This window comes from Carcharodon carcharias, chromosome 17, assembly GCF_017639515.1.
Source record: "Carcharodon carcharias isolate sCarCar2 chromosome 17, sCarCar2.pri, whole genome shotgun sequence".
In the NCBI taxonomy this organism is placed as follows: domain Eukaryota; kingdom Metazoa; phylum Chordata; class Chondrichthyes; order Lamniformes; family Lamnidae; genus Carcharodon; species Carcharodon carcharias.
Window position 1 is genome coordinate 50819362 of NC_054483.1, and position 14762 is coordinate 50834123.

At 42.3% G+C, this 14762-nt stretch overlaps 1 protein-coding gene across 2 annotated transcripts in view; it reads right to left on the bottom strand.

The window, feature by feature from the left end:
- Positions 1-14762, bottom strand: part of arid5b (AT-rich interaction domain 5B) — a 142184-nt gene that overhangs the window by 106543 nt on the left and 20879 nt on the right. Inside the window, exon 1 of one of the 2 annotated variants that reach the window (XM_041209667.1) lies at positions 7261-7356. The exons of the other annotated variant lie outside the window; for it this stretch is intronic. The gene's annotated coding sequence lies outside the window, so the exon portion shown is untranslated. Of the gene's footprint in view, positions 1-7260; positions 7357-14762 lie in introns of those variants that run through there. 2 annotated transcript variants of the gene reach the window in all.

Genomic DNA, 14762 nt, shown 5'->3' on the forward strand with positions numbered 1-14762 from the left:
TGCCACATCACTAACCTCAGAAAGACAGACAATACACATCCCCCTTGCTCAGCACAGTCATGTTCCAAACTAGTCTCACTTAGCAGTTACAGAGGTAACTGTCAGTGGGAACCAATAGAATAAGCAGCAAACTCAAGTCAGATTGATGGATGGCTTCCAGCATATCACTATAAAATGAACTTATTAAATTTGACGAAAGCCTACTAAATCATTTCTGGCTTATTATGGTGACAATTGAGTGGTTTCAGTGCAAGGATTAGTCCAACATGCACACTTTCAAAAAGTCCTATGGAGGGAAATCACTTATTAATGATAATCCATCAAAATATTTTTAAATTACACACAACTGACAGATGGAGTAACATGGAAAACAAAATTGTTCTGTTTTCAAAACAACTACTGCTAGAAAACTTACAAAAATGTTTGAAAGCAATATAAATCAGCTGGCTAATTTATTCCATTTTATTTTTCCCTCTCTCTAGAAGCTGTATCTCTCTAGAAGCTGTACAAAAAAAAAACTTTATGCTTTAATTACAATCTGCCTCAGAAGATATAGAAGTGAAAAAAACCACTGAGGATTCTGATACATTATGAAAAAGTCAAAGCAAGTGGAAGAGTCATAACAAGAGACTGGGAGATCACTAACTTTAAAACAAAGTACAGGTATACATAATATACTTTCGGCTTCAAAAAGTGTTCTTGTTCCTTTTAAAATGTAAGATATAATTAAGGTTTTATTTCCTGTAATCTATCCCCACCCACACCTTAACAAATTGCACTCGAATTCTTATTTCATATTCATATGTGAGCAGTTAAGATATGGATATATGGGAGTTAGTGCTTTAAAGCATTTCTTGCTACTAATGGTGTCATTTTCGGCACAGAAGGAAGCCATTTGACTCATTGCACTCATGCTGCTCTCTGTGGAGCAATCCAGTCAGTCACATTCCCCCGCTCTATCCCCGTAGCCCTGAAAGTTTTTGCCCTCTCAAATGCCCATAAAAAAAGACATAGGAGAAGTAGGCCATTCAGCCCGTCGAGTCTGCTCTACCATTCAATGAGATCATGGTTAATCTGATAACCCTCAACTCCACTTTCCTGCCTTTTCCCCATAGCCCTCAGTTCCCTTACTGATTAAAAATCTGTCCATCTCAACCTTGAATATACTTAACAAGCCAGCCTCTATAGTCCTCTGTGGTAAAGAATTCCACAGATTCACCACCCTCAGAGAAGAAGTTCCTCCTAATCTCTGTTTTAATGGGAGACCCCTCTGGTCCTAATCTCTCCCAGAAGGGGAAACAGCCTTGCAGCATACACCCCCATCAAGCCCCCTAAGAATCTTAAATGTTTCAATAAGGTTGCCTCTCATTCTACTAAACTCCAATTTCCTTTCGCAACTGTTCACTGCCCCCACTTCCATCACCCTCCTGGGCAGTGAGTTCCAGGTTATTTTCACTCGCATCAGTTCTTCCTCACATCCACCACAGCACTCCACCTGTTCTACTCCCTGCCCCACCACCTCTTCAACGCATCCATGTCCCCTAGTCCTTGTATCATCAGCTAATGGGAACAGCTTTTCCTGGTGTATCTTATCGAAATGTGTCATAATCTCGTACACCTCTACCAAATCTCCCCTCAATCCCCTTTACTCCAAGGTTCTCCAAACTAACTTTGGTGGCTGAAATCCCTCATCCCTGCAACCATTCTGGTAAATCTCCTCTGCACCCACCCAAAGATCCTCACATCCTTGCTAAAATGTGATGACCGGAACTGGATACAATATTCTGGTTATGGTTTAACCAGAGCTTTACATAGGCTCAATGCAACATCCTTGCTTTTGTACTTCATAAACATGTCACAACACTACTAAATATTGTACAATTTAAAAAATTAATTCTGTACAGTAGCTGCAAAATGTACGTGGACTTCCAAGTTCACCAGTAAGCCCTGAGAACTACAAGTTTGCTAAATCTTTATTTTTAGCTATCACCACCGTCACAGGTACCACCCTAGGCGAATACCTCAGGGCCAAGGCCGTGCCGGATTCTGGGTCAGGCAGGCTGGGTGCTTCGGGTCATGCCAGGTCACGAGGGGGTCAAGGGTCGCATGGAGTGCGGGATAGGGAAGCAGCGCGAAGCTGCTCAGGGGCCTGGAGTCACATTGTGCCATTGCAGAGCCCAGCCCAGTGGAACAGGCAAGTTCAACTTTTCTCAACTAAAATTGATGCATAGAACATAATAAACATGTCCTGTTTTTGGATGCCGCTAGGTTTTTTTTTGGGTAACCGGGTTTGAGGTAGTCCACCTGCCGGTGCTTTCAGATGCAGGGTGTTTGGGATTCTGCCGCTGTTCACGATAATGTCAGCAAAAGCAACTAAAGGCTTCAAGAATATTAAGCAATTGAGCACTGGACCCCCGGGTCAGTGGCCGCAAGTTCTGATTTTCTTCTCAATGGCCCAATCCATTGAATGGATGTGACTCAGGAGCCCTCGGCTAAGCTGCTGGATGGGGCACTCACTGGTCTGGGGCACTTCTGCCTCAGACTGAAGACGAGCTTTGCCTTGTAAGACAATCGTAGGGCGGTGTGTACCTTTAAACATAGAGAAATTTACAGCCAAAGAAATCCAGCTGTAGAAGGCATGGTGCAACGCATCAGACAGTGTAATGGAACAGAAAGAGTGAGACCAGCAGAGTTATAGTGGGACAAATAGTTAGAATGCATCAACACGATAGTTAGGACAGATCGTATTAGGCAACAAATGCACTCGGAGAGTCTTCCTCGGTCCACTGTAAGATTACATTCAAGGACTTTTCACTGCATCGAGTTCTCGTAGACGTTCAGCACAGCAGATATAACTGTTATGTTTATCTTCCAAGTAAAAAACCTGTAACTAATGTAGACCTGCAGTGTGCCAATTCTACCCTTGAATTATCCATTTAGTATTTAATAAACTTGTTGATCGTTTATAGTGTAAGGGATGGTTAAGAAGAAAGTTTATTCCTCTACTTTCATATAAGCAGTAAAATACAGGGAAGGGGATTTATCTGCTCAATCCGAGGGTATGTGACCATGACTGACCAAGCCCGAAAGGACATATCTGCTAGACTGGGTCTACGCTAGGTGATGAGGGTAACAACAAGAGGGAAATACCTATTTGACCTTGTCCTCACCAATCTACCTGTCACAGATGCATCTGTCCATGACAATATTGGTAGGAGTGACCACTACACAGTCCTTGGAGAAAAAGCCCCATCTTCACATTGAGGATATCCTCCGTCGTATTTTGTGGAACAACCACCATACTAAATGCGATAGATTTCGAACAGATCTAGTATCTCAAAACTGGGCATCCTTGAGGTGCTCTGGGCCATCAGCAGCAGCATTGTACTCGACCACAATCTGTAACCACATGGCCTGGCATACCCCCCAACTCTACCATTACCACCAAGTCAGGGGATCGACCCAGGTTCAATGAAGAGTGTAGGAGGGCATACCAGGAGCAGCAGCAGACATACCTAAAAATGAGGCTACAACACAGAACTGCTTGCATGCTAAGCAGCATAAGCAATATTTGATAGACAGAGCTAAGCAATCCCACAGGTAACGGATCAGATCTAAGCTCTGCAGTCCTGCCACATCCAGTTGTGAAGGATAGTGGACAATTAAACAACTCACTGGAGCAGGAGGCTCCACAAATATTCCCAGCCTCAACGATGCAGGAGGCCCAACACATTAGTGCAAAATATAAGGCTGAAGGATTTGCACCAATCTTCAGCCAGAAGTGCCAAGTGGATGATCCATCTCTGCCTCCTTCTGAGGTCCTCAGCATCACAGATGCCAGTCTTCAGCCAATTCAATACACTCCATGTGATATCAGGTATTGGCTTAAGGCACTGGATACCGCAAAGGATATGGGCCCTGACAATATTCCAGCAATAGTGCTGAAGACTGATGCTCCAAAATTAGTCACACTTTTAGCCAAGTTGTTCCAGTTCAGCTACAACACTGGCATCTACCCGGCAATGTGGAAAACTGCCCAGGTATATCCTGTTCATAAAAAGTAGAACAAATCCAATCCAGCCAATTACTGCCCCAGCCTAATCTCCATCATCAGCAAATTGATTGAAGGCATTGTCGAGTGCTATCAAACAGCACTTGCTCAGAAACAGCCTGCTCACTGACGCTCAGTTTGGGTTCCAACAGGGTCACTCAGCTCTTGATCTCATTGTAGCACTAGTCCAAACAGCTGAACTCCAGAGGGCAGCATTTGACCAAGTGTGGTATCAAGAAACCCTTGCAAACCCTGGAGTCAGTCGGAATCGGGGAAAACTCTCCACCAGTTGGAGCCATACCTAGCCAAAGGAAGATGGTTGTTGTTGTTGCTGGTCAATCATCCCAGTTCCAGGACATCGCTGCAGGGGTTCCTCATGGTAGTATCCTAGGCCCAACTGTCTTCAGCTGCTTCAATGACCTTCCTTCCTAAGGTCAGAAGTGGGGATGTTCACTGATGATTACGCAATGCTCAGCACCATTTGCAACTCCTCAGATACTGAAGCAGCCCATGTCCAAATGCAGCAAGGCCTAGACATTATCCAGGCTTGGGCTGATAAATGACAGGTGACATTTGCGCCACACAAGTGCAGGGCGATGACCATCACCAAAAAAAGAAAATCGAACCATCTCCCCATGACATTTAATGACATTACCATCGCTGAATCCCCCACTATCAACATCCTGGGGGTTACCATTGACCAGAAACTGAACTTGACTAGCCATATAAACATTGTGGCAGATCAGAGGCTGGGTATTCTGCAGCAAATAACTCACCTCCTGACTCCCCTAAGCCTGTCCAACACCTACAAGGCACAAGTCAGGAGTGTGATGGAATATTCTCCATCTGCCTGGATGAGTGCACAGAAGAAGCTCAACACCATTCAGGTGTTAAATGTGCAGCAGACAACTTGATTGGGACCCCATCCACAAACGTTCACTCCCTCCACCACCGATGCACAGTGGCAGCAGTGTGTATCATCAACAAAATGCACTGCAGAAACTCACTAAGGTTCCTTCGACAGCACCTTCCAAACCCACAACCTCAACCACCTAGAAGGACAAGGGCAGCAGATAGATGGGAACACCACCACCTGGAAGTTCCCCTCCAAGTCACTCACCATCCTAACTTGGAAATATATCACCATTCTTTTACTGTCACTGGGTCAAAATCCTGGAACTCCCTCCCTAACAGTACTGTGGTTGTACCCACACCACACAGACTTCAGTAGTTCAAGAAGATGGCTCACCAGCGTAACAGGACTTTAAAAACAAACTGTTTGGAGAACCGATTAAAGAAAAAGGCTTGGCAGCAAGGCAATTAGGGATGGGTAATAAATGCTGGCATAGCCAGCAAAGCACACATTCTGTGAAAGAACAAAACAAAATTACATACATATTGGGTGGGCAAAAGATATACTCCAGGTCCTAGGGTGCAAGAGCTCACTTACAGGTTGGAATTAACGACACCAAATCTGTGAAAAATATCTGGAGTATAAATAACCTCCAACTCTTCTCTATGTAAAAGACAAACAGGCACAGAGATCCTGATGGTTTTTATCAGCTTTAACCTGCAACAAAACTATGTAACTGACATGATAGGTAACGGGTCTTGTTGATTACTTCTCCATTACCTTGCAGATAATGGGATCTGCATGGTTGAGGATGCCAGAAATGAAATGGAACACAGCCAGGAGCCAATGCCAAGCAGCAGGGAAGGTGCGAGTTCTGATGGATCTGTGGTGCATCAACACTGCCCTTAGTCTAGGCAGGCAGTTCAAGACATGCTGCCCCATTTAGAAGAATGTATTATCTCTAATTCTGTGTCACTTTCTCTATATTTTCCAAGAGCTCACATCTCAGAATGCAGCCATGGGCAGCCAAACCTAGTCTCCTGGATACTGCTGTTAGCAGTACAAGAGGAAAGATTGGTCAATGCGCATGTAAATACGCTTTCTGAAGTGGCATCACTTGCAGCCAATCAGCTGCCGGCCCCCGCCACGGAAAAGGAAGCTTACTGCACTCAGCTACTGGAGACCCCACTTCTCCACAGCGAGTGCAATATTAGGAAACCACAGTGAGTGCAATATTAGGAAACCACAGTGAGAGTCATGTGATCAAGTGTCACACTATCAAATGTCATGTGACCAGGAATATGTCCAACTGGAGTTGGTACTGCTAACTGGTGGTAATTTTAATGAGGTTCAGAAAGAGAATCCCAGATTACACTGGTGAGACCAATAGTGGATGGGGGTGGGGTGGGGGACGGGTGTGGAGGAGAGGGAGGAACAGCAAGTATTTGCAGAAGTGGGGATGGGAAATGAGTAATGAACGGTGAACGAACAGTGAACCAGATTCATGTTCGGGGTTGGAGGAGGTTAGAGAAATTGAATGACACAAGGTACAACAGCGATTTGTAAATGAAGCAAAATATTTCAAAGTCAACATCCTGGGGAACAAAGAACCCAGTATCAGTTGGTGAATTCAGATTGGTGGGTGAGTGCCATTCAATACAGGATAGGATTGGGGGACAAAGGATGAGTTGGGAGCTTGGGAAGAGTCTGGAGAGTGACTGTTGGAGAACTCAAGCCTGGAGTTTACAAAAGTGCAGGCGAGTTTCAGCAACATGGGTAAGATAGAGTTGGAGGTGAAAGAAAATAGATTTGCATCTATACAGCACCTCTCATTGCTTCAGGATTCTCCAAAGTGCTGCACAGCCAAAGTACTTTTGAAGTGTCATCATCATTGTAAAAAGGAAACATGACAGCAAATTTATGCACAGCAAGTTCCCACAAACAGGAATGCAAGAATGATCAGAAAATCTGCTTTTGCGATGTTCATTAAGGGATAAATATTGGCCAGGGCACTGGGGAGAATTCCCCTACTCTTCTTCGAAGCAGTGTCATGGAATCTTTTAGATCCAATGAAGCAGGCAGATGGTATTTAATCTGAAAGATGGCACTTCTGACACTGCAGCATTCCTTTAGTGTGGCATTGGAGTACAAGCCTTGATTTTTGTGTTCAAGTATCTGGACTGGGACTTGAACCCCCAACCTTCTGGCTCAGAGGCAGGAGTGCTCCCCACTGAGCCACAGCTGATGCGAAACATTATGAAGATGGACTGGGTGTGGGGTTTGAAACTCAACTCAGGGTCAACACTAAAAAATATTACTATTCGTTATTTAAAGTAACTTTATGGATTTCTCCTACCCTGTTTTTCTCAATCTCTCCTCCTTCCCTTCAGACGTGTGAATTGTTAAGGCCTCAAGTATATCCAGTTGTTAAAGAAAAACTTCATGATGGCTGAGTAAAACAGATTTCTAAATGGCCAACTCTTCCATTATCTGCCGCGTGGCACCCCCATATTGGGAATGGACTTCGTTCTGGGCTGCAGAGGCACAAACAGAGATCAGGATGGGCTGGAGAAATTAATCTGAGAGAACGCTACAAAACAGGCAGTCACGAATCAGCAACCCTTGTGCCCTCTGGCCGATATTTTTTTATATTGATATTGAAGTCAGGCAGGGTGGAAAACCAGCTATTGATACGCTGCCAACCACTGCACACCACCAAAGACCAATTTCAACTCCTCCCTCTGCCCCCACTCCCCACTACAGCTGTTACCCATGAAAGCACCAAACAGGGCCACTCTTATGCTCCCCCTAGTGACCACCTGAAGCATAACACTGGCAGATCCCCAAGACAAAATCATAAGGTCCATCTCTATCACTGGCCTGCTGCTTGAGATATATAGAGCACAAAAACTAGTGGGTGGGGAAGGGGACAACTCAGCCTCATTTGAGGAGAGACTTTCTGACAATTAGGCACACTTGCAATTTAAAAGAAAAATCATCCTGCATTCACTTGAGAGAATACAACACAGCCTATTAACACGAGAATGCAAGTGCAGGTCTTCACTTCTCCGTCTCACTTATTTTCATTTCAATTAAAAGGATTTACTCCTCATATCACCAATTGCGGAATCTGTACACTGCGGACTGGCTGTCCATGCTTCAAAAAACATACCCTGATAAATCCCAGCATCGAGAAATTCAACTCTGACTGCTGTTCATGGCCACTCCTCTGAATCTGGTCACCTTGTTGGGTCTTCAGGTGCAGCAAGGAAAGCCAGGTAGGTTAAAGCAGGACGATGTGCACACACATAGACAAACTCTCACAAAAAGAGAGGTATCCTTTCGAACCTCACAGGCGGGAGAAGTCACACCCCACTCCGACACCGCCCATTGAGCTGGTCTTCTCTCGATTTATACCGTGTCAAAGAAAACCCCATTCAAAACACCAATTTAGCAGCATATTTAATCAAAATACCACACCAGGCAGCTTATCAGAAAAGCAGGAACATGACTGCAAATCAACTGATTAGAAAAGATAAAAACAAATAAAATCTTTTGAGGCCTATTTCATTTGTACGATGAGTCATATTAATAAACCACACTGTTGTTTCAGTCGCAGAAACAGGACAGACAATAAAACTATTCATTTCCTAAAAGGTCACCCTGGGAGAAGCCCATATTGTTTTGTAGCCTATCACTGAAACTATTATTCAGTGCAAGGAATAAAATATTATAACAAGTACTTCGAAACATACTGATGGGTTCATTAGGGAGACCAGGAAAAAAAACAATTTGCAGATGGAAATCTGAAGACGATTAATCACCCGCTTGTTTTACTTAATTTTCCAATCTGTTTACACTTTTCCAACTACAAATGCATTTTTTATGCCCTAGCTCACAATTTACATCATACAGACTCAGATTGCAGGCACTGCGCCAAGTTGCAGTCATGAGGAAACTAACTGCACATGAACAGATTCAGTGTTTCATAATGGATAAAGGAACATGTAAATTTTCAGTATGTCAGCAAAAAAAAAAAAGAATCATGGCACACAGACTGCATACAAAACAATTTAAAACAAGCCTGTTCATGGGCAGAATGAAGTTGCTCCAAAAATAACAACTTTCCACTGCTTCTTGTAATTAATATTGTTTATTCTCTCTCTCTAAATGATGAAGTTTTTAATTTGTTAATCCTTTAAAAAAAATACTGCAGCTCTTATGTATATATACCAATAAAACTTGCAAGTCAAAGAGTATCCTTGCAAAACAGCAAAAGTCAAAAGGGCACAGTGCCAAACAGAGTTAACAGATTAATCACTGTTCATTCCTTTCTGCTAGACAACAAGCTTGCTACAAGCACATAGGATACCCACTACAAGTGCCATCAATCATTGGGGAGGATGAAACAAAAAGGGCAAAAAATTTGGACCCATGTCGCTGAGGTGACTATAACCCAGTCTGGTTGCAGAAAATCAAGTTTCCAGCCAAAATAAAATTGATTGCATCCCTGGATCTTAACAATCCAACTAGAAACAAATGCATAGCCCAATCACTTATTATTTCCTTGTAAAACGAGATGGCAACTTCAAAACAGAAAGAATAATAGGTTTCATTTCCAAATTACTTTTGAATCAGAAGACTGGGAGAGTTAGTGGTTTCCTGTTTTAGGTTGCAAGTAAAAACTATAGATACTGCATAATTAGTCCAGGCTTTTTCTACCCAGCAGTTTTCAATCTGTTCAAAAAAATGACAACATAATCCAGCCCTCTTTAATGTGATTCAATTAAGATACAGTGCTGTTTATTTCAGAATATCTGTGCAGAATCTCCACAATCACCACAGATTCGGCATTGTGAATGTTTGCATCTTTAGAGTGTACTGTAATTCTGATTTCCACTTTGTTTTGACATATCTTGGTTGATTTTATGATATACAAACAACATCGTGCAATGCATTTTACCTTGGAGGAAACCGTGCGCGTCAGCTTCACACAGTAAAACGAACATTGCAACAGCTTCATTTCTTTACGTTTTCAGTGAGTCTGCGGGTTTGCTCGCTGCCCTTTCACTTTAGAAACACAGGTTTCAATTCAACTTAAGAGCAAGGAGGTAAAAGTCTCCTCACTCAAGTTGTCCGTGAGACAGAATGAAATGGATTAGAGGCAGTTTTAACCTAAGTGGTCAGCATTAGCAGTGTCACACAGTTAGGTCAGGGGGAGCCTGTGGACAATTGTGGAAGCATCACGCTGAAGGGGGGCAAGGTGCTGTTGTGAAGTTGGGTCAAAGTGGTGTAAAGAATGGCTGAGATATCTAGATGAGCAACAACCTGCATTTTATATACCACCTTTAATGTTGCAAAATGCCCCAAGGTGCTTCACTGAGGGATAAAATCAGATTAAAAAACTGACACTACCAAAGAATGAGATATTGGGAGGCTGACAACATGGTCACAGGGGTGGGTTTGAAGGAAGGTCTTTAAGAACGAGCTGGAGAGGCTGAGGGAGGGAATTGCAGAGAATGAGGCCTAGACAGCTGAAGGCACAGCTGCCAATGATGGGGCGAAGGGAGTGAGAGATATTTAAGAAGCTAGAATCAGCTGAACACAGAGCTCTCAGGCTACCCAAGCTATGTAAATTGACCACACAGGATTGCGAGGCAATTTTGGGGGACCAATAGATGGACAGCCCCTGCCCCCGACCATAACTTAAGAGCATCAGGCTGACTCACACTGGTGTGCAATTGGCATTTAAAGTCTATATCTACACCTCGGCTCCATGTAGGGGCATGCAGATTTCTCGTTGCCACTAACCCCTCCAACCCCACCCCCAAGCCATATGCAAGCGCTATATCTGCATCAGCAGGTTGACGTTTGAATAGAAACAAGCTCAACTATTAAAATGGTCCCCAGCCCTTTGGACTAGGGTAGGTAAGATGATTATACCAACCCCACCTGGGTATCTGCCCAAAGGTAAACTCAGACCCAGAAACTAAATGGGAAGCATTTAATGACCTCACATAAGCAACTAAAATTGCTACGAAAGCATCCTTTCACTCCCACAAAGCATGCAAAGCTAAAATAGCTGGGCCATTAGATATTTGTGTACAACTGTTTTGCTCTTTTCAGTAAATGCAAGCATTTGTTTTTTCTTCCCAATATTATTACTAGTTTTTTTGAAAAACTTCATTCAGGGGATGTGGGCGTCGCTGGCTAGGCCAGCATTTATTGCCCATCCCTAACTGCCCTTGCTCAGAGGGCATTTAAGAGTCAACCACATTGCTGTAGGTCTGGAGTCAAATGTAGGCCAGACCAGGTAAGGACAGCAAATTTCCTTTCCTAAAGGACATTAGTGAACTAGGTAGGTGTTTACAACAATCGACAATGGTTTCATGGTCATCATTAGACTTTTAATTTCATATTCTAGTCTTGCAAACACATCTTGGCAGCACCATTTCAATATTTTTTTTCAACTGCACTTGAGAACAGATTAAAGGGTGATTAAATTGAGGTGTTCAAGATGATTAAAAGGAGATAAGAGGCTAGTGGGGGAGTCTAACATATAAAAAAAACTTTAAATTTCAGCTAAGCCGCTCACAGGTGGTACCAGAAAGCATTCCTTTACACAAAGGTTAGTGGAAATTGGGAGGTCTCTCCCTACAAAAGCTATTGAGGATGGGGATCAATTGAAAACTTCAAAACTGAAGTTAATAGGTCTTTTTTAGGGAAGGGTATTAAGGGAAATAGAACCAAGGCAGGTAAATGGAGTTAAGTTACAGTCATGATCTAGAAGAATGGCAGAATAGGGGTTGAATGGCCTACTCTGTTCCTAGAAGATTCTATTTTTAAACTGGTATACTGATATATTTGGTGTTTCACAGAGAAAAATAAGCCCATTTTGCAATATCTCTTCTCTCTTACAGGCTTACAAGTAATGATGCCAACAGCTTTTCATACGTTTTATTTTAACCTGAGGCAACAAGGCAGCCAAATAGATAAGAGCGCATTTTACAAATTACGGGACATCTATTATTTGACTGAGTTAATGCAATAATTTCACATGCATTCCTTACAAATTCAATTATTGTACCAACTCTCAAATAGAAACATGATTAGAAATAGTTTTGACGCACTTGTGTCATATTTCGACAGAGATTTAGATGAACAATTGTTTTCAACAAGCTGGCCTGGAAGCTATTAATCACAGTCATCATCACAGGTTCTATTCAGACTCTAAGATAAGGAAAGGCACTCAGAATTTTTAAAACTATATTAATAAAATACAATAAGGCAATTATCCTAATGCGCTATGGAAACTGAAAACAGCTTCCACAAATAGAAGCTATTTGCTGTGCACAGAAATTACCAAAGATTTTAGGGCTGTACCAAAACAGAATTCAAACTTCTCTTTTAGGAAACAATACAGTCAAACTGGAAACCAGTGTTTCCGTTTGATATTTTTGCCTTTGTACAAATTTCAAGGTATTTTCTCAGACAATTAGAATAATAAATCGACCCAAGAATTCAACAACTGGAGGTAAAGGTATTTCAAATTTTAATTGCAATCCTTATGAATTTTGTCAAATTACATAAATCAAATAGCATTAAAAAAATTGCAATGGTTTTAACACACTCAAGGTTTGCTTATTGATTGCACAATTCAGGAAACTAGAAGGCAACAAAAACCCCTACAAATCTGGTCTGCCCTTAAAGCAAGTTTGGCACCATTCATGAAGGATGTTGAACAGGATAAGTGCCTTATCGCATTTAATTAAATTTTTATTCAGACTTGTTTTTTAACATCTCAATAACGTTATACTGAATGCAATGTCATCGCTGATTATCTATCATGTTAAAAATACGATATTTGCCTGTACTCCACAGCAAAGTAGGAACAGGATAGGCTATTCAGCTCCTCAGGCCTGTTCCACCATTCAATAAGATCATGGCAGATGTGTACCAAATTCCATATACCAGCCTTTGCTCCTGTATCTTTTAATAGCTTTGGTTAACAAAAGCTTACTGATCTCAGTTTTAAATTGCCATTTGCAGAAGAGCTCCAGACTTCTACCACTCTATGTGTAGAAGTGTTTCCTAATTTTATTCCTCAAAATTTGGCTCTAACGTTGACTATGCCCTCTAGCCCTAGACTCCAAACCAATAGTTTCTCTCTATCTCCCCTATCTGTTCCCCTTAAAGCCATGAAAGCTTTGATTGACTCACTGTTTAACCTTCCAAATTCCAGGGAATAGAACTCTAGTTTGTGTAATTTTACCCTTGGAGTCTATGCATCATTCTGGTAAATCTACTCTGCACCTGTCCATCTCTCTCCCACTGCCCCTTCTCACCCCACCATCTCCAAAAAGGGCCAATATGTCCTTCCTGAGGTGTGATGTCCAGAATTGCTCACAATACTCAGGTGTTTGTATGGCTAAAGCATGACTTCTACCTCCTTGTATTCTAGCTCTCTGGATAAAAAGGCCAGCCTTTCTGACTATTTTCTGTAACGGTTCATCACGTTTTAATGATTTATGTACATCAGCCCCCAAGGCTCTTTGGACCTCCACTATTTAGCTTTCTTGACATTTGGAAAGTGTTCTGTTCTATCCCTTTTAGTTCCGAAGTGGACTACCTCACATATGTCTGCATTGAAACCCATTTGCCACAGTTTTGTTCCATTCGCTTCATCTATCAATATATCTTTGTAATGTTACCCTTCCAGTTACACTGCTTACAAAACCAGCCTAAATGTTTTAACATTTTGCATTTTACATTCCTATGTATGATGGAGATTTCCCACGTACACTTGTCACACTAATTAAACCTTGCTGCCAATGGATTTATAATGAAAATTAACAAATCAAGGTTGAAAGCATGAATTATCTCCCTAACTCACCCTCTAACCCCCATATCAACTGAAGACTACAATTGACTCACTGCGAGAAATTCCATGCAAGATTTATTAAATCTGAATTGCGGCACCTTCTTCCCCCCACCCACCCCAGAAGAGTTCACGCAAAGCTCTGCTGCTCCTATCCTAACTGAATATCTTAAGGCATTATGTAAACGCGGGCCGTTTTTGAAATTTTCACTGGGAATTTCCTCGGTTTGTTGGGTGGGCTCTCTGTTTTCGGTCACCCATGACCTCAGCAGGTACCTTTGTCTACCCAAGGTCTCCCGCCAATCTCCCAACAAAGTTGCATTGGCCAATCAGGGACCGCCCCCGCCCCCCCCGCGCCCCCCCCCCCCCCACCTCAAGGAATTTTGCTAGCTGACAGGGCTTACAGTATTTAAAAGGTCTAGCTAAAAGTTATTTTGTGAGGGAAGTCAAAAATGGCAAAGGGATGATCAAACGTTCAATAATGAGGTGGTTCAGGCTAGAAATCTTGAATTTCAGCCTTCATTCATCACAGCTCCCATTATCGGGAGGCACTGAAGCTCAACATTATCCCCCAAAAGTAGCATGTGATCCAAGCTTAATTTGACAAAGATTTACATACAGCATGAGAGATCACCACTGCCCAGTTTCAAATTCCCAATGCGAGAGTGGAGAGAGCTGGGCTTCTATCCATATTGCATCTTGTCCAGAAAATGCTACGCTATCTCAGGCACGTGAAAAAATTCTGCCTCAATATGTAAACCATGGATATGAATGAATAAGAGTAGTGACACAAACATTTGCTTGCGTAAATTGGTATATATAGAATTTTAAGCACAGAATTAATACGTGTGGACGAAGTTCCTGATGCAACTGAAGTGCAATGATTTACTAAGTTGAAGCATGACTGAGGTGGGCACTTGTTCAAAATTCCTCAGTTAGGACTGTTGTATCAAGACGGTATTGGAGACAATACTTCCATG